The following is a 27,602-nucleotide window of genomic DNA, read 5'->3' on the forward strand; positions in this document are numbered from 1 at the left end:
TCACTGAGTAGAACAAGCATTTTTATGAATAAAAAAATCATTTAGGATAACGGAATGCTATAAAATCACAAAACCATTTTAACTTCCTCATCATTGTCATACTCCAAAGCAGGCAGTAACTCCCAGCAGTTGCTTTTTAATATGGCTGTGTTTCAGTGCTGAACAGTTGTGCACACTACCATTTGGCATTATCATCTCTAATTGAAAAAGAAATTAAATTGCAGTATTCTATTATAAAGGAGAAGTAAACAGCAATTATAAGAAAAACTAGTGTAAGATGTACTTATCTTCCTGAAATGATATTATGAGCAGGAATTAATGTATTTAGTGAAAATCAAATGCTATTGTAAAGCTACTGTAAGTCAGTCTAGAATTCATCTGTTTTCAAGGTAATATTAGTGCACATTCCATTGTGCAGAATATAATATATACAATTTGGAGTGGGCGGGATTGTGTAATTGTGTATGCAAATTTTATGTTAATCAGCGTACAGATTTGTACCTATTTTTCATGGGCCTTGTCCAGATTTTTGATGTTTCCAGGTTGAGAGGTATGCTTGGCATTAAAACTTCTCTGCCTTTAAAACTCACATTCACTGAAACCCACGTTCAAAGAAAATGCTTCTGGCCAGTTCTGGGTTAAGTTTACCTTTGGGCTGTTTTCATATCATAGGCCCCTTGCATACATTTTTAGGACCACGCAAAAGTTCTTTGATTCACCTTCCTGATTGTATTAAATTATAATATGTAATAATTAAATTATATCCCTTGTATAATACTTGTTAGAGCATGTTTTAAATGTATAGTTTTGAACATTTTTCCAGTAAGCAATGAAACAAACAGGTTGTTGTTGTGTTAGGGGTCGCCACAGCGGAACTCCGGTCTGCTAATGATTGGTAGTTGATTTTTACGTGCCGAGTTACCAGCCCTGACGCACAACCTTCAACGAAGGTATGCCCATTCACACGTCTCCATGCAGAAGACGCTCTAGCTGAGAATCGAACTGGACAGCGTCTTACTGTGAGGCGACAACGCTACCGCAGCACCAGCAATGAAACAAAACATACGAACCAATAATGACAAAACTGCCTGATTCAGAACATTTCAACCATAAAAGATCACTCAAACTTCTGTCATTGCAATCCACCAATATCCATCAATATGCACAATCTCAGCAGAAGTAAAAGTCAACTGAATAATTCTACATTAAAGAGATCTGTAACAAATGAAAAGGTTTCTGCTAGCAAACAACTTTATATTTCAATGTTTCAGCTACAAATTCAGTGCCTGCTGCCCTTGAAGAATTAATTGCCTGTTTACATTAAAAAAATGGCAAGCTGTACCCCAGTTAACTAAACAGTATTGAGGAACAAAAAAAAGTTGACAAAGAGCTATTTTCTAAAACACCTTTCAGAATATCAGTGCACATAGTATGAAAAGACCCAGTTTGATATTTCCTTGCATACAATGCTTTTTTTTCTGTCTCACATGTAAATGACAGAAATGAAACCTAAACCAGGAAAATAAACTGTTGCTTCATATGCCAGACAAAAGACGACTGTTAGCTAATGAACCAAGGGGCATCAGGCATAAGCATGAAGAAAAAGTCTGGAAAAATTTCAGAAAACATTACTGTTAATGGTGTTTAACACATCTGCCTGTCAACACACTGTGTGATCTTTTAAACCTGCAGATATTTCAGAATATGTACCTGTGAAAACAATAGGGGTAATAAAATAAACTCAAAAATGACAAACATTCAAAATCTTACAATTACTACAAGTCTGCTGCAAGCAGATTGGAATGTTAATGCAAGCTTGAAATGTAATTGCTAACCACAAAAATAAGTGTTTAAGTGGCATCTAAAACAAAACAAAAGTAAAAGAAAAATCATCTTTTACACATTTAAAGTATATATAAATATAAGCTTAAACCCAACAGCACTGATTTTTTGACATATCCGAAATGTAGTTGGAATAGAACATAAATCAATGGTGTATAACAGGCAATGACATACCATTCAATTATCTCTGCATCACATCAGCAGTATGCAAATCCTAAGCATCGCAGATGAATTTATAGTGCAATATTCCTTACACAGACAGAAAAAAGTGTGGAACTACAAATTTTCAGGTTTCCGCTGCAAGTCTGAGGAAATAAGTGCTTTTCTTGAAATTTTGAAACGAAGTGTGTGCAGAAGGAATTTTTACCTCAGAGTTCGTAAATGTAAGTAACAGAGGTATGGGGGTACACCTCTTGCACAAAATTGTTTTTAATATGCAACAGTGAACTTTGTACTGCACTTTTATTTTCATGGAAGTGTACTTAAAATATTGGCAGTCTCAATACTTTTTAACCTATGCAGAGCATTAGCACACTACATCCTTGACAATTTGGGTTGTAAACGGTTAGTGCTTTTGTAGGCTAAAATGGCCAAAGAGTTTCTCCAAGGGTGATACACAAGTACAATGCAGGCTTTATGCGAAGCATATAAATACATTTACACACCCCTCACTCATCAAATAAATATCTCCAGGTCTGAGATAATTGATAACAGTGGCGAGTATATTTTTTCAGATTGCCATCAGCTTTCAGCTTCATGGTAGTGAAGAGGTCCTGCCTTAACATTTGGAGTCCTCTGCTGCTGTTAACCATAAGAAGCCATTGAAGGTACCAGTCACAAATGTGCAGTGACCCAGTGCTGTTCATTACTAGCTGACACTGTTTTCTGTCTAGCATGATGAATGACAAACACTTATACTGCTAAAAACTTGCTGAGAAAAAAAGAAAATACCCAGATAACTGCATTACACACTTTTATATGTTGTTTTTTGGCTTTTCCCGGTTAGGGGTCGCCACAGTGGAACTCCAGTCCGCTAATGATTGGTAGTTGATTTTTACATGCCGAGTTACCTGTCCTGATGCATAACCTTCAACGAAGGTATGCCCATTCACGCGTGTCTCCATGCAGAAGACGCTCTAGCTGAGAATCGAACCGGACAGCGTCTTACTGTGAGGCAGCAATGCTACCGCAGCACCACCACCGCGGTTGCATTACACACTACACACTTTTATATATTCTGTACTATTTAAAGTTACACACTTTTATATATTCGGTACTATTTAAAGTTTTGATTACATTTACAATGGATTGTGTACTATTTAAAGTTTTGATTACATTTACAATGGATTGTAGAACATGACATAAGGCTGCAAAATACTTAAAGACCATCTTTCCATATTGTGAAAATAAATCGTGAGGTACTAGCAATCTGGAGACACAAACATATCCATCACATTTACTCGAATATCACTCTGAAATAAAAAGTAATATATCGAAGGTATGCTACAAACAAAATAAAGTGGATACTTTTCTGCAGAAGACCAAAACCTTACCTCACTACAAGGTTTCAGCATTTAAGGAGAAAAGAACCACTAGGGAATTATGCAATACAAAGTATTTCAAACATGTTATATATTTTTTTACAAAAATAATGGGGGGACAAAGCCCCAAAATAAGGACATATTTTAAATAGTGTTCTTATAAACTTAGAAAGTTGCTAGAATAAAAGGTCTTGTGTTACTATGCATTTTCTGAAGGAAATGAAGTGTGAAACTTGAATGCCTGCCATTATTTAGTGAATTCAGTCTTCATTGATTTGCCACAAACATCTAGAAAACCACAAATTTTATGAGTAACAGACCAAAACTATGAAGCAAAAATCTGGACAGTTGGGAGGTATGTTCTGCAATTTGCTCTTCTGGTTAAGTGGTCTGCACATAAATACAGTTTACAGATAACTACAATACTACATTTTTTTCTAGTTCAACAGAAGGAAGAAATAAAGTGGAAAATCGCATGTACTTGGAACAGCCAAAACTAAAGTGGAAAAACAATGTCATCAACATACACACAATTTCCTAGGATAATGTTTTCCCAAAAAGAAATAAACATTCCAATCAAATATACTTTTAACCGGCAATTTCATACATTATCACAAAGTGCCCTAAAAAAATATTTCCTTCCAAGTTGCAAAAATGTTGGCAGGGACACATTTTAGCTCTGAAAGAAACGATGTCCAAGATTCATTTCAGAATGATTTCTCAAAGCTCAAAACTTGCATGACATGGACAACTGACAAGTTAATACTTTGAACGCCAAAAATATTCAATATTTTTTTCTACTGAACATAGGGGTAGGGCCAGTCCCCTTTTCTCAGGCTTCATTGTATATATATATATATATATATATATATATATATATATATATATATATATATACACACACACACACACACACACACACACACACACACACACACACACACACACACACACCTACCTACCTTATTTGTCTGACCGTTGTGGTGGTGGTGGTCCGCTACAGTCCAAACATCTTCTAGAGAAAAGACTGTGATTCAAATTCCACTGCTGCGCAGAAGATGAGGACGTCACATAAAGAATGAGAATCTCGGCTTCTGTGACTGTGTGATGGCAACCCGACGCAAAGGGTGGTCTTAAAGAATACCCTTAAACAAAGTATTTTATTTTTAATTGAAAAAAAAGATTGTATTTTTTCCGGACAAAAAAAGGCACACTCTGTTTTACGGACAGTGTCCCTTCTTTCCAGACAGACCAGAAGAATTCTGGATGGTTGGCAACCCTACATCTATGGTGCTGGGCAGCATATTTCGTAGTATTGGGGGTTGTACTGTTAATGTGCAGAAATGATGCTTCCCCCTGTACCAAGGCCACATGGGAGTCTGCTGACAGTACCTCTCTCCCACAACCTATGTAGCTCCCTCTGGTCTACAATTGGGACAGCAGCATATAGCTGGTGAGTATGTAACTGTTTCATGTTCACTTGTGGTGGTGTTAGCTGTAGTGCATCACAATGGCCACCACAGGGGTCTGTCTGAAGGGCAATGTAACATTCCTGCAGCATTCCTCACAACCTGTCAGTGCAATATGTCTGGACAGAGACCAACAAACTGGGGGGTACAAATGGGCTATGGTAGGGACATGTATGACACATTAATCCTATACAGTAGATACCACAATGTACACACCCCTGTCAAGATGCAAAGTGTTTCGCATATATACAATGAGACCACAATATTACATTCTAAACCTTTTCCAACCTGTAATGTGACCAAAACATGAACAATTAACTTGTAAAACTGAACAATATGTTAGGCCACCAAATATGGGGTATACAAACCTTACAATACGCTAGATGCACATGTGTGCACACCCTCCAAATAACACATTGTAGGAGAAACTTGTGATGTACTAACAGCATTCACTCTGCTTGGGTACACACCTGCCATCAAGTACAGGGACTCAATGTAACAACGAATAACGGTCCACTGCGGGACCGGTGTATTCATGACATTTGCTCAGTTGCCTGTACCAGAAGCAGCCGTGGCTTGCACACATCTTACAAAGCATCATAGGGCTCTCACATTTGAAAGGTATCAGTCAGGAGTAGGGTATAACAACATTAACACAGCACTGCATATACCATGGAACACAGTGGAGACAGTCATCAAAAGGTAGATTAAATATGGGACAACAGTGCTGTTGAAAAGAAACAGATGTCCTTCCAAAGCAGCTGGAAGGACATGTTGAGAACTGGTCAGGCAGGCTGCCAGGAGACATGCAGTAACACTGAGGGACTTGCAGGACTCTCTGTTAAGTACTGGTTGTGTAGTACATGTGGCAACACTCGCCTGAATTCTGCATAAGTCTGACCTATGGGGTAGGGTCAGCAGATGGAAGCATTTACCCACACCAAACACCATGCAGGGCTGTGTACAAGTAGCAAAACATAACATCAAGTCTCCCAAAGGCATGTGTTGAAATGTGTAATGCTGTAATGAGACCAAGGTTCAAACTTACAGCCACTATCCCTAAAGCTACATGTAGTGCATAAGCAACACCTCACTTCACCTGAAGACCACTATCCACATGTTGAAGCTCATTAGTTGTAGTGCCCTGCTTTGGGGTTGCTGTTCATTAGCTGGAACTAGGCCTGTAAGGAACGGTGGAGGGAATTATGAACAGTTCAAATACCACTCACATGTGGGCCAAAGCCGTCAAGCGTCTGCAAGATGGCTGAGGATGGAGAGGGGTTTCAGCTTCCAACACAACAATGACCTGAAGCATACATCCAAAGCTACCTAAGAATGGCTCCACCTAAATACAATCAAGGGTATTCATCGGGCCAGACAACACCAATAGTAAACCCCCAGTGTGACCTCCGTCTGTGCATATGAGCTGCCCTTGCCAGCTGACAGAGTTGGAGGACCTTTGCAGGGAAGACTGTCTAAATAATGACAAGTCAAGATGTGCCATGCTGATACTCCCCTTCCCAGGAAGAGTGACTGCTGTAGTTCACTTAACAGGTGTTTCAAAAAAGCATTGGTTTAAGGGCGTCCACACCTATGCAACCACTGTATCTTACATATCTCACTCAGTATATGTCACAACTAACACATTTGTTTCTCGATTGGATTGTACAGGTCCTATATCACATTTAAGGTGGGTGATGTTTTTGAATGCAGTATTGTGGTCTCATTTTATATGATACAAGAGCCTGCCATGTTAACAGGGGTGTGTACACTTCTCATACTCACATTAAGCTTAGAAGGTTGTTGGTGTAACAGGATTTGTTTGAATATAACACAAAACGAACCAAATAACCAGTCCACCAGTACAAATGATTCACGAAGGCACGAAGTTCTTCCAAAAGGTTTATTGGACAACAAAACACAGCAGGAACCAACACTGACCTAGGTTTCACAGAAGACTTCCTCAGAGTGTTGGTAGTCACTTATACTAATCGTTGTACAAATTAGTTAATTACACTAAACTGTTACTCTACTTAATAAAACAGCATACATTAACAGTTTTAACTTCTAATTATCTCACTCATACATACAGCATTGAAAAATATAATACTATATTTTATTTAACACTTATGCTTTTGTACACTTGTATGTTGGTGAAATGTAATAAAAAAATATATATGTATTGACAAAAAAATATATGTATATTGTATAAAAAATAAAACACCTAAATTTTTATATTAAAAATCCATGTAGCTACTATATAGTTACTGAACCACAATTCAGAACTTTAATAGATACTAACAGTGATGTTAACACTATAAGTATTTAGATTCAAAATTAAAAAATGGCTTAAATAGTTTTCCGTATATTACTAAAGATTCCTGGCATTTTTTGGAAAAGGTTAGGAATATAGAAACACATGACGACATCCATTTTTGTGTGACAATTGACGGTCAATTTATTTAGTGTTATACCACATGACATCGGTCTGGAATGGTTAGAAGAGCAACTAGTGACCAGTGGAGTATACGAACAAGATCAGATAAATCTTTATGTAAGATTAATGGATATAGTACTTAATAATAATCATATATTCTTTGAAGGGTACAGGTTTCGATCCAAAAAAGGTGTGGCGCGATGGGGGCAGCATGCTTCCCCATATCCAATTATATCATGGCATATTGGGAGAACAATTTTGTGTTTAAAAGTGAATTTAAACCATATATTAAGCTATTCACCCGTTTTTTTTCGTATTTTTATTGTATGGCAGGGAGAAGAAAACATTCTTGAGAGATTCATTTACTATATTAATCAAACAGTATGGTTTTTAAAGTTTACCCATGAAGTCAGTCGGGAAGAAATTAATTATTTGGATGTAAGTTTAACATATAATAAAAACAACAAGTGTATAGCATCAAAAATTTATAGAAAATCAACATTTTCGAACTCATATTTGCATTATGACAGCTGGCACCCGGAACACCAGAAGAGATCAATTGTCAAGGGACAATTTATCAGGGCAGCGCGTATGGTTAGTGATGAGTTGGAATTTGATAAGGAAATTAAATTTATGATAGAATTATTTACTAATAGGGGTTATCCTAAGGCTTTATGTGAAGATTTAAGGAATGAAATAACTATAAAAAGAAGAAATGGACAGATGCAGTCCATATTAAAAAGTTCATATTCAGTTTGTATTAATAATGTCAATGATCATATAAAACATGACTTAGGGGATGAACATATTCTATTTGTTACTACCTTTAATGCGGATACAAACATCATTAAGTATATTGTTGAAAAATATTGGAAAATATTCAGCAAGTTAAAAGAGTTTCAAGGATATATTCCATACAAACCTAAGTTTATCTTTCGTAGGGACAGAGCCTTGAAACAAATTTTTGAGAGGGGTAACGCACACTTGGATGCTTATGTTAATAGTAATAGAGGAACCAATAAGTGTGGTAGATGTAGTACATGTCCCTACATTATGAAAACAGGATGTAAACTCACAGTTAATAGTACAAGTATTAGGATTAGGGGCAAGTTTAACTGTCATTCAACCAATGTGGTTTATTTAGCTAAGTGTGATAATTGCACGGCATTTTATGTGGGTAAGACATGTAGGAAATTTAGAGAAAGAATTAAAGAACATGTCTTGGATATCCAACATCAAAAACCCACTATGCCTTTAGCCCGCACACAAATGAACATAATGACCACAGATTTTCCTTTTGTGTACTAGAACAGTTAGTTCAGGATCTGCAGGGCAGGTTAACTGAGTACCATTTAGATGTTTGTGAAATTAAATGGCAGATGATATTGAATGCACATTTTACCCCAGGGTTAAATGAATTTATAACTATCAAACCATATCTCAGGCTTCAGAACATACTGGGGAAATAATTACAGTGAATGGTTATCCGGTATAACACACTTAGTTTCACATTGTATTTTTATCATTAGTTAGTAGAATGATATAATTATGATTTTTATAGTGTTAACATCACTGTTAGTATCTATTAAAGTTCTGAATTGTGGTTCAGTAACTATATAGTAGCTACATGGATTTTTAATATAAAAATTTAGGTGTTTTATTTTTTATACAATATACATATATTTTTTGTCAATACATATATATTTTTTATTACATTTCACCATACAAGTGTACAACAAAGCATAAGTGTTAAATAAAATATAGTATTATATTTTTCAATGCTGTATGTATGAGTGAGATAATTAGAAGTTAAAACTGTTAATGTATGCTGTTTTATAATTAAGTAGAGTAACAGTTTAGTGTAATTAACTAATTTGTTTTGTTGTCCAATAAACCTTTTGGAAGAACTTTGTGCCTTCGTGAATCATTTGTTTGAATATACATTCACTGCTGGTGATGGGGTCTGAAAATCAAATGTATGTCCTTAATTAGTGACATCAATCCTCATATGATCCCAGTTATGTGTCAAACACATAGGGGTTGTGAGGAACAGAGCAAACACATGTGCCAGACATCTAAACATTTAATGATTTGTACAGTTGTGAGGTGTGGTCTACAGTAGTTGCTACTGTGTTATACAGGTGGACACCAATAATGTGTACGTGGGTACAGTATGTGCTAGGGAAATGGACGTCACCTACTAACAGTACTCATGCATCCCAGAGATGTATATTGTTAGTAAAAAGGACTGAGAATGGCTGCAATGCATGATGATGAGGGCTGTGTGTTCATGCATGTCACCTTTTGGGTAATGCGAGGTCTGTGTAATAGCTTTGTGCCACCTCCCCTGTAAGTGTCTGTGCATGTGGGAGCCAACGATAATGTACAGGCATTAATTTACATTTATTGTCTTCCCCTCACAGGTGGCAATGGGGGTCGGGGACCCTCCCGCTTGGGAACTGATGTCAGTGTATCCGCAGCCTCTGCCAATGATGATAGCCATAGTGAGGCAGAGGTGGGGATGTCAGGGGCTGAATCTGTGCCATTGGTTGGCATCCCACTGTTGTCCATCCCATCTCCACACAAAGTCACAATGCCTGCACATACCCCATCACCAGTGGCCATAGATAATGGACAGTTGGCGGGTGGTGGCATGGGACAGGCAAGTGTGGCGACTATGGCAAGTATTTCTGTAGACACCAGCCATAGCCAGATAACAGGTGAGGTCCCACACAGGTGTATGGGCAGGGTTCCTCAAAGGGGGACTGCTGCCTGTCATGCCCCTATCACAAGTGCCACCGCAAGTGTCACCAGATGCATGTTTCAGACCGTCATGGTGGCACAGGCATGTAGTGAATGTAACACAAGACAGCCGCTCAGGGTTGTGAATGCCACTCTTCTTGCTATGCGTGACAACCTCCATGATTGTGCCGATGCCCACCGTTATTATGCTGAAGTCATGGATAGATGGTTGAGTGAGATGGTGGTAATCCTCGACTGTGGAATGTCAATCCTTGAATGTTTAATGTCTGTGATAGAGCATGTGGTGGGAGTTGTCCATTGGTGACGTGAACATAGGACAGCAGCATGAACAGCTGAGGCTCCTATATGGCCGTGCAGCTTTTCACTCCCATAGTGGCAGTACCAGCAGCACGACTGCAGGGGGATCACTGTCCATGCCACAATGCAGCAGGCCATGGGCACACGGTCCTGGCCAGTCTCAACAGTGATGCAGATCCAGCAGTCACCATCGGGGAGTAGTACTGCATCTGGCCTTGTGTCTGGTCATGCCAGTGGGTCCCTTGGCAGGCCCAGTTCCCATGCCCGTGGCTGGAGACTGAACTGCACACCCTGCCAGGTATGGTCCACAGCTGTCCAACATATCCCTGTGTATGGCAGCCGCATGGCGTGACTGTGTGCATCCATACATACACATACACACACACACACATCATCACAGCCAGATCACCTCCAGACTTACACACACCACCTCTGCACGGCCCATTTAATGAACAACCCCCAAACACACACACACACACACACACACACACACATTATGTCAACCAAATGGCCCAGCCTAGGCCTCTGGAAAACTCACACCACACCCTGTGCATATGATGATACTGTGCCATATGCCTGTCATCCATACCATCGATGCAGAAACATGTAATATGGGTCTGATGCACAGGGTGAATTTAGTACAGTTTAGCAGAATGTTTACTGGTTACACGTCAGAGTGTGTAGTTGTCCATCCATGATGCATTATTGTTAACATTGACAGAATGTGGTCTCCATAATGTATTCTGTTTATCTTCTAGGTGTGTGTGTGTCAGCAGGATGTGGCCCTGCAGACATTATCTACAAGGAGCATGGCAATGTGGTAACACATTGAGTGTATCATATCCAGGGTACAGTGGTACACAATTAACAGGTCTGTATAACAGTTTCTGCATGTGCCGTGTAGCTTATAGGGCTGAGGAGTGTATACCGGTAAGTGTATGGTGGAGGACATCAGCAGCTCTTGAACAGTGATCAATGGTAAGTGTAGTGGGTGGAACACACCTCAGATTTGTAAATCCCACACATCCAGAGGGTATTGTATTGACCCAACACACAAAGAATACTGCTCACACACACAAACTCACAACTGCCAGTGTTGGGTTTGAAATCCCTACTCATCTAGTTAGTGATAGTACTGTATTATGCAGTTATCACAGATGGCACAGAGCTCATAGTGTGTTGAGTTTTCAAAGTACATGTATAGTGAGTAACATCACGTGCCCTTGTAAGGTATGGCAATGGGTGTAGTGGGTGTGACAGGTCTCATACTAATGTCATGAACGAGTGTACACACTCCCAAACACTGCTGTACACACACAAGTGCACAAGTGAGTAAGAGCCCTGCCTCTCTAGCTGCTCATTCCATACTGTTACATAGCTGTTGCACACAGCACAGAGCTTATAAGTCTGCAGAGTGTGTACAGATACCTCTACAGTTGATGTGTAAAAAGAAGCCCTCATACAGTGGAACGTAGGATGTGTGCTGGGAGTACGATGGCCTAGAATTGTAATACTTGGCCACCCAATGGATATATTCCTCACTCAAACACACACACACAGGATACTGGTGTTGCACGTGTGCACACACAAGCATATACACACATCCACTTGCCAGGACTGAGATTCATAGGACCATGTGTTCATAGGTGTGTACCAGGCTGGGCATGGAGCCATGACAAGCCTAGCCCATGGGTGTATCCTGGCATCATGGGACCTGACATTTTTTCCCAGTGTGTCTATCGACCATTGCCACTGGAGTGATGGCTAGGGTGACAGTTAAATTCCTCATCCACTCATCCAGATTTCTCTTGCAGAGGGCCAGTAAGGTGCTCTGACATGTATGCAACATATATGGCATTACATGTCCACTCGCTGGGTTATGTACCTGTCCCCCAGCATGTTCTGTTGAGTGTGGTAATGAGGTTGAGGTGCATCACATCATGGCATGTGGTGCATACAGATCAGAGTTTCACTAGATATGGCATTCCTAACACAGCTAGCCAGACATGGCATTGTCAATCAGGCATGGATTGCCTGTAAGTAACCAAGATGTGGCCAAGAATACTTGGAAGTATTGCACTCTGTCCATATAGGACAGTTGTTTGCAGGCTAGGGTCCTATTTGTGAGGTACACTTGCAGTCTCCACAGTTGTTGCAGATGTCTAGTGAGCTACATGGCAAATGGGCCACTGTACCTGCTGGCTGGCCTAATGAGGAGAGAGTAGAGGGAGACATCGACCTCTTCCTTACTGGATGACACACCCTTACTTATGAGATGTGCTACATAGTTATTTCTGTCTACAGCAGCAACATGGTGGCCATAAGAGAGGTCACTGTCAGCCTGTGTTCCCAGGCTTCTTATAAGGACTTCTGTGTCCATTGGACTACCAGCAATGTGTTAATTCATGGTAACCACATTGATTCCACACAGGATTGTGACATTCTTTCCATTCAGCCTAAGGCCAGTGCTCTGACAACAGTTGAATGTCTCAGTGGGGCCTTTATGCAGGATGTCAACATATGGGGATGTACACATAAGCACCCACCTTGCAACTGTCTGCGAACATTGTCAGCCAGTGTCCCTTTGTGTCATTCTGGATGTCAAATGCATACATGCCAGACATGAGGGGACCCATGAGCAGACCCTGTGGTAATCCACTTGTGACTGGTTGGCAGTCTGACATGGAGTCTGCTACCTTCACATTGTGGGTCCCATGCATGAGCCAGTTTGCAACCCACCAAGTGACATAGGGGTTGATACCTAGATGGCCGTGTTTGTCTACGATTCCTGAGTGGGGAATGGTTATCACAGGATTAGAAGACCCGCCTATCTTGTTTTTGTGTCCGTACTGTTACACAGTTATTTCACATGGCACACAGCTTATAGGGTTGCAGAGTGTCCACAGTTACCACTACAGTGGTTGATAACAGTGGGCCCTGTACAGTGGACATTTGCATGTGTACTGGGTGCAAAATTTTGCAAAACACCCCAGTGGATATGGTACACACACCAGTATTGAGATTAGAACTCCTACCTGTCTACTAGAGTGTTACACAGTTATAACACACGCCACAGAGCTTATACAATTTAATCTAGTCCAAAGGTACTTCTAAGGTGAATGATATCAACACGACTACCAAATTAGGGTGAGGGGAAGTGTAAAGGGTGGTACACAACTTAAAATGGTATAACCCACACAGTATATGATTCTTACACAAACAGGTGTGGTACACAAATCAAAATGGCATAACCCACACAGTATATGATTCACACACACTTGCCAGTATTGAGATTAGAAGCCCTGCCTATCTAGTTATTTGTACTATAGTGTTACACAGTTACCACATGCATTACAGAGCTTACTGGACTAACAAATGGACAAAGGTGCTGATAACTGCACAGCTGACGTAAAGTATTACAGGTGGCAGAAAGTCTGCCTTCAATTTTTCCCTTACATCTTGCTAGTTCTGTCTTGCACTTCAAATAGCATAATAGCTTTGCACTTCAAAAGGTTATTGTATCAATATGTGTAGCACACCTGGGAGCCATCAGCAGTACTCGTTCCTCACAGAATTAGCCTCAGTACTTAGTAGTTATGACCACCCCTCCTGGCATGATTGTAGTGCAGTTTTCTGTGCTTTCGTCCATTAACCCCGGTGCACCTGTACATTCTAAGGCACTGTTGCAACTACCTCATGTACACAGACAACCCTCTCCTCTAAACTCCAAACTCTCAGACTTTTGAGAGTTACCCCTATATCACCAAATATGGAAATATGCAATCTCCAGCGAAGACTGCACTAGCTGGTCATGAGGACAAGGTCAACACCTGCACCACACCATGTGGAACACACAGCTCGACACAAAACCCACTATGACGGCCCTGACATACACTGAAAAACCATATGACAGTAAGGCACTGCATACAGCCTACTTTGATCTGGTCAAGGCTTTTGATACCATTCCACAGTCAGGAATTATTGCTAAAGCCACCAAACTAGGCATCAACCCCTATATCAGTGGGTGGATTGCAAAATGTTTCACAGAACACATAGTGTGACAGTGGCAAAATCCAAGTCAGACTGGCAAGCAGTCACAAGTGGAGTCCCACAGGGATCAGTATTGGGTAGTGTCTTGTCCAGCATCTACTTCTCAGGAGTCCAGCCCAACACAGAGGAACTCTGGCTGACCAAGTTCACAGAGGACTGCAAGCTGGGAGCTATCATTAACTCCACGTGTGATGCAGACATCCTACAGAAAGGCTTCATTGAGACCAATCTGTGGTGTGGAAACCATGGCCAGAAGCTTAACACCACAAAATGCATCATCATCCCCTTTGGTAAAACACTCAGTTCCCAGTAAGTACCACATTGATGGGAGCCCAATGAACAATGTAGGCATAAGAGATTTGGGGACACAGGTTGACACCAACTTCTCCTTCAACCACCACATTGCCACTGTGGTCAGGAAGGCCTTCTATGTAGCACATTGCATTACCAAGGGTTTTGCATCCAGGAAGACAGAGGTAATGATCTCGGTCTACTGTTCCCTCAGACCACTCATTAGGTATTCTGGCCCATTTGCCATGTACCTCAGTAGACACCTGCAACAGCTGGAGGCCACAGATGCACCTCACAAAGAGGTTCCTAGGCATTAAACACAAGTCCTACACAGTCTCAGAAGACTCCAGCTATTCTTTGTGTCATATCACCTAGCTAGAGGCCATCTGTGTTTGACTTACAAAGCAATGTCTGACCCAGCTGTTTTAGACATGCTACATATAAAGACATCCCAATCCCTCCCCACCACACACTGCAGAGACTTTTACCTCATTACTACAATCGCCACAACATGCTGGTGGGACAGATCCCTCACCAAGAGACTGCACATGCCCTGGAATACACTTCCCCTACATGTCATACACAGCACCTAGCTGACCCTGTTTCAGGGAAATCTTGATGAGTGGATGGGTAATAGACAGTTCACCCCCAGGATCACTGCAGTGGTTGTACTTGATACAGGCACTGGGAAGTAACATCGGGTGCCACAATAGCAGGGCCCTTCTATGGGCTAGGCTTGTAAAGGCACCTGGACCATTAGCCTACTACACATTTATGAACCTACAAGGGGAATTACATTAGCAGGACTGAAAGTAGGGCAGTGGGTGTTAAACTTATCAAAATACTTTGTCATACAGACACACTTTGAGACAAACACACACTTGCCAGACATGAGAGTAGAACTCCTACCTAACTAGTTATTTGTACTATAGTGTTATGCAGTTATCGCATGCACCAGAGAGCTTATGGGGATGAGGCCTGATGAAAGGGACTTCTAAGGTGAGTGATATCTGCAGGACTGTTAAAGTGGGAAAGGGGAAGTAAAAAGTTTTAACTTGTAAATACACACACAGTTTTACATTTGCCAGGACTGAGGTTAGAACTCCTACCTAACTAGTTATTGTACTATAGTGTTATGCAGTTATCGCATGCACCACAGAGCTTATGGGGCTGAGGCCTGGTGAAAGGGACTTCTAAGGTGACTGACATCTTCAGAACTGCTAATGTAGGGTAATGGGAAGTGTACTGGGTGGGGAAGGCCTATTCATTTCTCTAAGTGTATGAGCATGCCCAGTGTGACCTTTATAGTACATGTGGGACTCCATTCCAGGAATTGTTGTACTCCAGTCCGGTTTGTTTTGTGTTACAGCCATACCTCTCAACATGTTGGTGCAGGACATCTGGAGACAGTATCAAAATGGGGGGACAATGGGCCATACAGTGATTGTGATTTTCTCTCAGTAATGTATGGGTTGCTAGGGTTACAGGGCTTGTCTTACCAAACATCTGACATATACGCTTGTTTGACACAGTCATGTATTGTTTCAGTACTTCGTGACATACCTCCTCAGATCACAGTGATTTACAAGAGGAATACGGGTGGATGATGTACACACCAAAAGTATGGGCCAAATGCTATGCATTCTTGCACAATCCATCCTGTTGAGAGGTGTGCCTACAAGCAATTGACTGCTGGAGCTGTGGAAACAGTCCAGCACCTTGGTGATATATTACAATGGTGGAATCTCTGTGCATTTCTGTTCTGGTCTGATTTCCAGTCCACAGGGATCTACAGTTGGGTAATATAAGTCAGACAGGATTAGGGTGACAGGCACATTCCAGATAGATTTGTAGGGGATAAGATATGGGGGGTTCCTAGGTCAAATATGTTTGCCTATAGCTACCAGTGTTTTGCATAGGGGTCTGCTCAAAGTTTGACTGCACTTGGAGGGTCTTCTTTGTGTCAGACTGTTTGACCAGCCTGGAGGTGTGTGTCTGTCTGACATATATGTATGGCCCACCTCATTTTGCTTGGTTGGCCACATTTTGGGGTCGGGATGTTGCATAGGATGAGTGGTGTGTTACCCCCCATGGCTGTGGGCCAGGGTTCTGTGGGTGCAGACATGTCACCATCTTCCAGGGTTAGGACTGCCTGCAATGAGTACATTTCCATGTTTAGACTCCTAGCTCTGCCTGTCGACTGTACAGAATGTCAGGGAATGTCCACATTCATGACTCGTATATCTTGTTGGTTACGCAAAATTGTGTGGTTGTCAAGGAAAAAAGTGTTACGTAAGTCAGACAGGGTTGAAGTCAGATATTACTGACATTTGATATTACAGTTTCTGACTATGTACCCATCAGACATTCCATGTTACTACAATCATTCCTTCAACTTTATTACATTAAAGCAGTATTTCAAATGTGTCACTCTTTGGACCTTTTTCAACCCCATTAATCATGGCTTTGGACAGATTTCTGGCACTCTGACACTGGCAGGTTTTCTCCTAGCAGTTAGCAGCATGGCCTTTCTTTGCCTTTTTTATGGACCACATGACACTCCCTAATAGGGCACTGTGGGTAAGGCATGGCCATTTGCCACAGGCCTGTAGGCCAGGTGTGACAGATGCAGGCCATCTGTAGCAAGGCAGTGAACTCTGATGATCATATGTTCCCAGGCTGCCAGCAGAGGACAACCCTGGGATGTCACCAGTAAGTTGACTGTGGGTGTTACTGACAATTGCTTTCTGTCTGTGTTGAGTCATCATTCTAGTTGAAGGCTGGATGCTGCTTAAGGCTAGGGACATGTTCCTGCATTTCTATGGTACTATTGGGGGGTGACATCTGTGCACAATACACATTTGAAGAGACTGTGCTGATATTTGCTTAACACTTTGGTCCCATTTAGTATAGTGGTGTGCCCTATCATTCAGACTACAGGCATAACAGTATCACCCACAGGTCAGACTGTTCTGGCATACACATTTGTAGTTTCAGACATCTTACCTTTCAAAGCCATACTGCTAGTGCCAGATCTGCTGTGAATATAACTGTGTAAAAGTCTGTGGGTGGGGATTTCATGGATGTCACCATGTGTGGGCCTTTGCCAGGCATTTCTGAATGGTTTTCTACAGCTGATCTGCTGGGTGAGGCTGGGGTTGGGTATGGGACCCCCACTTTGACATTCGTGCATGTGACCTACGATCCACCAGTTATTTGGATCACCACATACACTGCAGTGGTATTTGTCAACTAGGGTGGTACTGCATGGTGTGGGTAGACAAGTACTAGGAATACACTTCCTACTGTCCCACAGAGCTGTCAGATGTCTGCTGCAATCCCAGTAAGCCGCCCCATTTCCTTGCATGGTTGAATCAATACCATAGATATGCTATCAGAACATTCCACTCCATTCATTAATTTTGTTAATGAGACTGACTGACTTTGTGCCTGAGGCTGTTGTGAGGATAGTGCTTGAGGGATGACTATGTCCAATGCACACATTACACTGCCTATACATGGTAGGGTATAGGTAGTGTGTTTGGCATCCATTTGACTGTGTGCTAGTCAGAGAGAGAGATCAGTCCCTTGGGTTCTACAGTGTCAGTGTATGTGCTATGCATTGGCTCTTTGCCAAGGACAGGGTTTACTGGGCACCCCTCCATCTGCTACAGGGGCAGGCTCAGGATGTTCCTCCTCAGAGTCCCTCTGTACCTGTGGAGACCTTGGCAATGGTGGGGGCTGTGATGCTCTTCCCCGTTTTGTTCCTGCTGCAGCTGTTTCCTCAGGATCATAATGTGTAGCATGGCATAGACTATGAACATGTGTGCACATGTGGCTGGACAGTACTGCAAGGCTCCACCGGATATGTCAAGGTAGTGGAACTGTGACTTAAGCATCCAAAACACATGCTCCATAATGATCCTAGTTTGTTTGTGCGCTTCATTATGGCATTCTTGTGCGGGTGTGTGTGTGCATTTCTGATGGGTGTGATCATCCACGACTCCAGTGCGTAGTCAGCATCCCCCATCAGATGGCCATAAGGGATGTCCCCAATGGGAAACACCCGGTACAGCTGTGACGAATGCCAGATGTGGGAGTTGTGAGAGCTTCCAGGGCTGCCAGCACACACATTTATGATAATGACCTTGGCATCACACATGACCTGGCAGTTGGAGTGGAACCCTTTGCAGTTTAGGTAGACCCTACCCTGGTCACCAGGTGGTGCTTTAATGTGGATGTGCATGCAGGCTATGGTACCCAGTACCTCCGGGTATTCTGCTACATGGTAGAAGAGATGCATATTGCTGGTCCTTCTCCTCACGGGTACTGGGGAAGTAAATGTGCTCAGTGGCATGCAGTAGCATGGCATCCAGGAACTGGTGGAGTATCCTGGATGCAGATGCCTGTGAGACCCTCATGGTATCCCCAATTGTCTTTGGAAAGTACCTGTAGCTAGTATTCTTAAGGCTACACATACCTTGGTATCCACTGGGATGGGTTCCCTCTGTTGGTTCTGGGTCTGAGGTGAAGCCGGCACAGCTCAACAAGTTGCTGAAGTATGTTCTTGTCCACCCTGTAGCACTCTACTATCTCCAGATCATGTAGGCCCTGGTAGGTTACCCTGGGTGTGAACACTCTTCTCCTCCTCCTTGGTCTGAGTTGGTTGTCAGCATTATTCTCCACACCACCCTCAGTCTCTAGCACATACTGATAGATCAAAGTAAAGTACAGTTGTGTACACTTACCATAAATGTAGATGTCAGAGTGTATTCACTGTTGCAGTCATCACATTTGGGTTATCCCTCCCAGGGTAGCCCTCAGTCGGCCCGAATGCCAGAGGCTTAGTATTTCTGCATCGGTTGCTGTTGCTCCAGGACTGATGTCAGGTCGTCAGTGGTATAAAATCAGGCAGCCGACACCATTACATCAGTTTTTTTGCCCTGTCAGGAGCCCCCAGTAGGGAGTTAGGTTATGGTGGAAGAACACCACCAGTAGAAAGTAAATACCAAAAATTCCTTGTAAGGAGAAAGAGAGAGAAGATAAGGGGGGTGGAGAGGGAAACCAGGACTACACATCTACATTTATGGCAAGGGTACACGACTGTACTATGTTCTTCATGTTTCACTGTTGCAGTCATCACATTCGGGTTGATTCTCAAAGCTGAAGAAAAGAGTGGAGGCAGTCAAGAATACTGGGGGGTGGCTAGGATGCCCTGCAAGACTGCGGTGGCAAAGCCTCACCTGGATTTGGAGAAGATAGGCAGGTGGGTAATGCTTGGTGAAGGTTCGAACAGATGTCCATGTTGCCACCTACAGAATGTCCCTGGTGGGGACCCCTCTGAGGAAAGCTGCAGAGGTGGAGGTTGCTCTGGTGGAATGTGTCCTGACCCCCTTGGGGGATGTTTCCTGTGCTGTTTGTAGCAGAAATTGATGCAATGTGCTATCCATTTGGAAACTGTTTGTTTGGATATGGCCTTGTCCTCTGCACCTGCAGCGAAGCTGACTAGCAATTGATCAGTTTTTCTAAAAGATTTAGTCCTGTCTAGGTAGAATCTGAGCTGTCTGTGCACATCTAGAGTGCAGAATCCGTTCTCCCTTGTTTTGTGGGTTAGGGAAAAAGGTGGGCAAATGAATGGATTAGTTGAGAGCCACACTGGACACCACTTTTGGCATGAAGGATGGGTTAGTCCTGAGGGAGACCCTGTCAGTATGGAAAATGATGAAGGGCTCTACAGCCATAAGTGCTTGTAGCTCTGATACTCTTCTAGCTGAAGTGATGGCCAGAAGCAGGCTGTCTACCAAGAGAGAAACTTTTAACTCTGCTGAAGCTGCAGGTTCAAATGGGGGCAGGGTGAGCTTTTCCAACACAAAGTATAGGTCCCAAGCTGGGGTAGGAGCTCTTCTGGGAAGCCTCAAATTGTTAGACCCTCTTAGGAACTGTTTGATGAGAGGGTGTGAGAAAAGAGGTGGCTCTGTGCTGAAATGAGCAGAGATGGCAGAGGCATGAATTTTAATAGAAGAGAAGGATTGACCCCTATGTAGTAGGTCTGCCAGGTAATCCAGGATGAAAGGCAGGGAGAGGGCTGTGCTGTTCTGGCTCCCTTAGCCTGAATCCAGGTGCAAAACCTTTTCCACTTGTCAGCAAAATACTTTCTAGTGCTGGGGCATCTGGCCTCATGTATAATATCTAGAACTTGTTTGCTTAGACTGGCAGCTTGAGGTGAGGTCAGGGAATAAGCCAGGCTGCCAGACTGTGGGGTCTGCAATTGGGAATAAATGAATTCTCCATTCCTCTGGGTCAGGAGTGTTGGGATCTGAGGTAGGTGCCATGGTGGCAGGGGTGACAGTGGGTACCAGTGCTGGTGTGGCCAGTCTGGGGCAATCAGGACTGTCCTCGGTTTTTCCTCCCTTATTTTGAGCAGTACCCTTGAAATGAGTGGTAGAGGGGGAAATGCATAGACCAAGAGGTTTAACCACTGGAAGGATAGAGCATCCAGTTTCCAGGCCTTGCTGTGAGGTTCCCTGGTGCAGAATTTGCTGAGCTGATGATTGGAGAGGGAGGCAAAGAGATCGATCTTTGGGGTGCCCCATTTCTGGGTTACAAGGGTGAATGTTCTTTGGTCTAGTTGCCACTTGTGTGCGTCTAGCAGGTTTCTACTTAAGTTGTCTGCCAAACCTGGCAGGAATTGTGCCAACAGGTGTAGTTGCATGGCTGAGGCCATGTGCCAATGGGTCATGGTGAGTCTGCACAGAGGATAAGAGTGAGTCCCACCCTGCTTGTTGATATACCACATCACTGTGGTGTTGTCTGTTTTGATCAGTAGAGGCCCTGGGGAGATTAGGGGTCTGACAGCTGTCAGGGCATGCTGAACAGCTAACATCACTTTTTGGCTGATGTGCAGACATATTTGATTTGGGCTCCACTGGCCCCGAATCCACCTGCCGTCCAGGTGTGCACCCCAGGCATAGTCTGATGTGCCTGTGGTGAGGGTCTGGGTGGCGTGGGGTTGTGAGAAGGAAAATCCCTTGTTGTGGTAGCATGCTACTGCCCACCAAAGAAAATCTTTCCTTAGACAAGGTATCATTGGTATAAAACTTTCCAAGTCTTGAGAGTGCCGACACCAAAGGCTTTTTAGGTACCATTGTAGTTTCCTCATATGCAGTCTGGCATATGGAATGAGTAGAATGCAAGAAGCCATGAACCCTAGAGCTTGCAGGATTTTCCTTGCGGATAACTGGGTCTTAGTGGCTAGTTGAGAGATGTAGGCTGTCAGGTAGGATTGTTTTTCTGGTGTAAGGAATGCCATCTGGGATGCTGTGTCCAGGCTTGCTCCCAGGAATACAATTGTTTGCGTGGGTAATAGTTTGGATTTCTTTTCATTGATAGTATACCCCAGGGAGGTCAGTAGGTCCTTTGCAAAGGTCAGGTGCTTTAGCAGCTTTTCCTGTCTGCCTGTCTGAATCAGGCAGTTTTCTAAGTATGGGTAAATTTGAATATTTCTTTGTCTGCAAAAAGCAATGGCGGGAGCCAGACATTTTGTGAAAACTCTGAGAGCAGTGGATAAGCCAAAGGGAAGCGCAGAGAACTGAAAGTGCAGGGATCCTGCCCTGAAATGTAGGCATTTTCTGCATGATTCTCTGATTGGGATGTGTAGGTAGGCCTCTTTTAGGTCTAGGGTGGCTAACCAAGCATCCTTGGAAAGCATAGGTAGAAGCTGCTGGAGGGGGAGCATGTTGAAGTTTGGTATCACCAGAAAGGTGTTTGGAATGGATAGAGAGATGGGGCGCCATGTGCCCTCTTTTCTGGGTACCAGGAAGAGTCTGGAGTAGAAACCTTGGCCTATCTGTTCTGCAGGTACATGCTCTGTTGCCCTCAAAGAGAGCAGGGAAAGGTCTTGCTTTTTGGCCTCTGCCCACTGGTTTGGGGGAAGATCTGGGAACCCTTTTGGGGTTGGCAGTGTGTGGAAATAAAATCTGCATCCCTGGGACACTATGTTTAGGACCCAGCAGTCGTTGGTAATGGTATCCTAGTTGCTTGCGTGGAAGGAGAGTTTTCCTCCTAGGGGCAAGAGCAGGTGGGCAGAGGGAGGGGATGGAAGTGTAAAGTCATTGTGAGTTCTTACCATAAGGGGTGGCTTTGCACTCCCTGGTTTTGAAGAGGAGAAACTCCATTGCATAGATCTCTGCATTCCCTGGGTCTGTTGTCTGGGGGGCCTGCTTCCCCTAGGTCTGGGCTGGGCTGACCTGACCTGGAGGGGGCAGGAAAGGACCATTGCTTGGAGGGGCAAATGCCTACTGAACCTCGGTGGCTGGACCTGTAAGAAGTCTAACTGTCTGCATAGATTTAGCTTTTTCTTCCATCTTCTTTGTCTTGGTGCCAAATAAGTTGTCTTTGTGCAAGGGTGCGTCCAATAGTTTGGATTTGACATGGTCTGGCAAGGCTTATTCCTTAAGCAAAGCATGCCTTCTAAGGATAGAAAGTACAGTTGTGCACACTTACCATAAATGTAGATGTTAGAGTGTATTCACTGTTGCAGTCATTACATTTGTGTTATCCTGCTGGCAGGTTGCCATTAGTCGGCCTGAATTCCAAAGTCTTGGGTCCTGCGTCGGTTGCTGTCGCCTCTTCCCTGACGTCAGGTCATCAGGGGTATAAAAGATGCAGCCGATGCCATTTTCTTCAGTTTTCTTGCCCCAGATGTCAGGTGCCCCCAAAAGGATAGGCTAGATATATGTAAATAAAACATACATGCACCAAAATAAACTTTACCTTCATCTACCAGCAAATACACCACATAGGTTGTACAGATTACAGAAGTAAAGATAAGTTCCAGCAAAAATAAGGGGGATGGCGGGTGGGTAACCTGGACTGCAACGGTGAATAAACTCGAACATCTACATTTATGGTGATAACTGTACACAACTGTACTATGTTCGTCATGTTTCACTGTTGCAGTCATTACATTTGGGTAGAGTCCCAAAGCTATGGTTGGGGGGTCTGGAGCTAAACAGCATTAGGAGCGGCTATGAGGCCCTGCAGAACTGCAGTGGCAAAGCCTGCCCTGGATTTAGAGTAAAGTGGCAGACTGTAATGTTTTGTAAAGATATGCACTGAAATCCAAGTAGCAGCCTCTAAAATGTCTTTGGTTGATACTCCCCTGAGAAAGGCTACAGAAGTGGCCGCAGCTCTGGTTGAATGTGGACTAATGCCCTTAGGCACTGGTTTGCCATGCTGTGAGTAGCAGAAATGAATGCAGTGACCTATCCACTTTGAATTAGTCTTCTTGGAGATAGCCTTTCCTTGTGATCCTGCGGTGTATGCCACTAATAATTGTTTTGTCTTTCTGAAAACTTTAGTTTTGTCCAAGTAGAATCTAAGTTGTCTGTGTATGTCCAAAGAATGCAGAATTTTCTCCCCCTTGTTCTGTGGATTTGGATAAAAAGTTGGCAAATGAATAGTTTGATTAAGGGCTACACTGGATACCACCTTAGGCATAAATGTAAGGTTTGCCCTCCGAAAGATTCTGTCTGGACAAAAATGATAAAGGGTTCAACAGCCATGAGAGCCCGTAGCTCTGATACTCGTCTTGCAGAAGTTATTGCTAGGAGCAGAGCTGTTTTCCAAGATAACAACTTTATATCCGCAGTAGCAGATGGCTCAAAAGGAGGTAAGGTGAGTTTTTCCAAGACATAATTGAGGTTCCATGCAGGTATTGGCATTCTCCTTGGAGGCCTTAAATTTTTGGCTCATCTGAGGTACTGCCTTAATAAAGGATGAGAAAAGAGTGATGGCTCTGTATTGTAATGAGCCGAAATGGCAGAGGCATGGATTTTAATTGATGAAAAAGATAGGCCTTTGTCCAGCATCTCAGTTAAGTATTGCAAAATCTGAGGAATATTTGGGACAGCTGTATCAGTTCCTTGAGCTTGGTTCCAAGCACAAAATCTCTTCCATTTTCCAGCATAGGATTTTCTAGTACTAGGTCTTCTGGCTTCTAAAATGTCATCCATCACAGCTTTACTGAGAGGTGTGCTTTGTATGGCTACATTATCCACCATGCTGCCAGGTTTAGGGTCCTGAGTTGACTGTGCAGAATCTGATTGTTTTGTTGGGATAGTAGATGGGGTATTTGAGGTAAGGTCCAGGCTGGGCATTGAGACAAGTTCCTTAAGATCGGATACCAGTAATGGCGTGGCCAGTCTGGGGCAATCAGAATCATTTTTGGTTTCTCCTGTCTGATCTTTAGGAGTACCTTGGGGAGGAGAGGCAGTGGAGGAAAGGCATATACTGATAGGTTTATCCAGTTGAAAGATAAGGAGTCCACTTTCCATGCTTGTCTGTGACAAGTCCTTGTGCAGAATCTTTTTAGTTGATTGTTGTGAGGGGAGGCAAATAGATCTATGTCCGGACGTCCCTATTTCTTTGTTATCATGCTGACGACTTGTGGATCCAGGTGCCACTCGTGGGGATCATTGAGGTTTCTGCTTAGTTTGTCTGCCAGAGTATTTTCCTTTCCTGGCAGGAATTGTGTCTGCAGATGAACTTGGTAAGTCAATGCTGTGCCCCATAAAGCCATGGCTAGTCTACAAAGGGGGTAAGAATGAGTGCCCCCTACTTGTTTATGTACCACTTGACCGTGGTGTTGTCTGTCTTTATCAGTAGTTGTCCCGGATGAAGTAGGTCCTTGAAGGCTGTCAGGGCATTTTGAACAGCTAGCATCTCTTTTTGATTGATATGTAGATGCATTTGGTTTGTGGACCAGGTGCCCTGAATGTCTCTTCCTGCCATGTGGGCCCCTCAAGCATAATCTGATGCATCTGTCGTAAGGCTCTGCCTGGCTGGGGGTAGTGAGAATGGCTGGCACTTGTTTTGGTGACAAGCCTTTGCCCACCATCGAAACTCCTGTTGCAGGCAGGGAATGAGAGTAATCATTGTGTCCAGGCTGTGGCAATGTTGTGTCCAGACACTTTTTAGGTACCACTGAAGTTTCCTCATAGGCAGTCTTGCATATGGAATTAGTAGGATGCAGGATGCCATGAAGCCCAAAGCCTGCAGAATTTTTCTTGCAGATAACTGGGCCTTTGTTGCCATTTCCTTGAAATAGGTAGTCAGTTGCCTTTGTTTGTCTGGCGTTAGATAAGCCATCTGGGTAGTTGTATTTAAGCTTGCACCCAGGAATATTATCTCTTGAGAGGGTACTAATTTTGATTTCTTTTTGTTGACTGTGTACCCTAGGCATGTTAAAAGCCTTTTCACAAATGTCAGATGCTGTAGTAGAATGTCCTTGTTCTCTGCTTGTATGAGGCAGTTGTCCAAGTAAGGATATATTTGTATTCCTCTTTGTCTGCAGAAAGCAATTACTGGGGCCAGGCACTTTGTGAAGACCCTGGGTGCAGTAGATAAGCCAAAGGGCAGTGCAGAGAATTGGTAATGCTTTGAGCCAGCCTTGAATCTGAGGTATCTTCTGCATGATTGTCTGATTGGGACATGCAGGTATGCCTCTTTTAAGTCTAAAGTCACTAGCCAAGCCTTGCTGCCCAGCTTGGGCAGAAGCTGCTGCAAGGTCAACATCTTGAATGTTGGAATATCCAGGAAAGTGTTTAGAATAGACAGGTCCAGTATTGGTCTCCATGCTTTGTCCTTTCTGGGTACCAATAACAGTCTTGAGTAAAATCCTTGTCCCTGCTCTTGCTGTGGCACTTGTTGAATAGCCCCCATGTCCACGAGAGCTGTGACTTGTTTTTGAGCCTCTGCCCATTGATTTTTTGGCAGGTCTGGCCAACCATTTAACCTTGCCAGGGTATGGAAGTGAAAATTGTAGCCTTGTGACACTATGTCTAGAACCCATTTGTCCTGGGTTATAATGTGTCAATTTTGAGAAAAAAGTTCTAGTTTTCCCCCTAAGGGTGCTGCCAAAAGATAAGTGCTTGGTGCAGGCAGGGGGAAGTCATTGGGACTGTTTCCTGTATAGTTGTGATTTGTCTTCTCCACTTTTGGAGGTAGAAGCACCCCAATGCTTAGACCTGTACGAACCTTGCGGCTGGGATCTGCCTCTAGGGCATCTGGATCTGCCCCTTTGAGGTCTGTCTGACACTGGAAAGGACCAATTCTTTGTAGACCAGTGTCTGCTTAACCTAGGTGGCTGTACCTGTAAGAAATCCTTGACCGTTTGCATAGATTTAGCTTTGTTCTCCATTTTCTTTAACACCTCTTCTGCCTCAATACCAAACAAGGAATCATGCTGTAATGGAGCATCTAATAATTTTGCTTTGACATGATCAGGCAGATTTTGTTCCTTTAACCAAGCATGCCTCCTAATGACAAAGCCCATAACAGCGGCCCTGCAGGAGGCCTCCAGAGACTCAAAACCACATTGCAAAGTATGCTTTCCAACTTGATCAGCTACATGCAATAAATCCTGCATTTCTTTGTTTTCTGCACATTCCGAATTTACCATCATTTTCTGTTTAAGCAGTGTCATGGTATAATGCTGATATTTGAGCATATGAAACTGGCAATTTAAGGCCCTTATAGCCAAGGTAACAGATGTGTAAATCTTTTTTCCCCATCTATCCAGTGCCCTAGAATCTCTGTCAGAGGGGGTAGGGTTTTTTGCAGTGGAAGCCTTGACCCCTTTGGGACCCTAAGAAATTGTTTCTGGGTCTGCAGTAGGGTTTTTGAAAAGGAATTTATGAAAGTCAGGAACCCTGTAGAATCTGTCCAGCTTAACAGGAGCTGGAGGTAAGGAGTCAGGGGTCAGACTAGATTCTGAGAAAACATCATCTACAATGTCTAACACAGGTGGAGTAGCTAGAGGCCTGTGTTGAGGTAGTAAACGGAAATCTCTGAGCCGCTTCTTAGATTCTGAAAAATCTTGGCTCTCCCAGTGGAAGTGCTCCCTCATGGTAT

Source organism: Protopterus annectens, chromosome 5.part0 (assembly GCF_019279795.1).
Source record: "Protopterus annectens isolate FY-2018-M chromosome 5.part0, PAN1.0, whole genome shotgun sequence".
Taxonomy (NCBI): Eukaryota; Metazoa; Chordata; order Ceratodontiformes; family Protopteridae; genus Protopterus; species Protopterus annectens.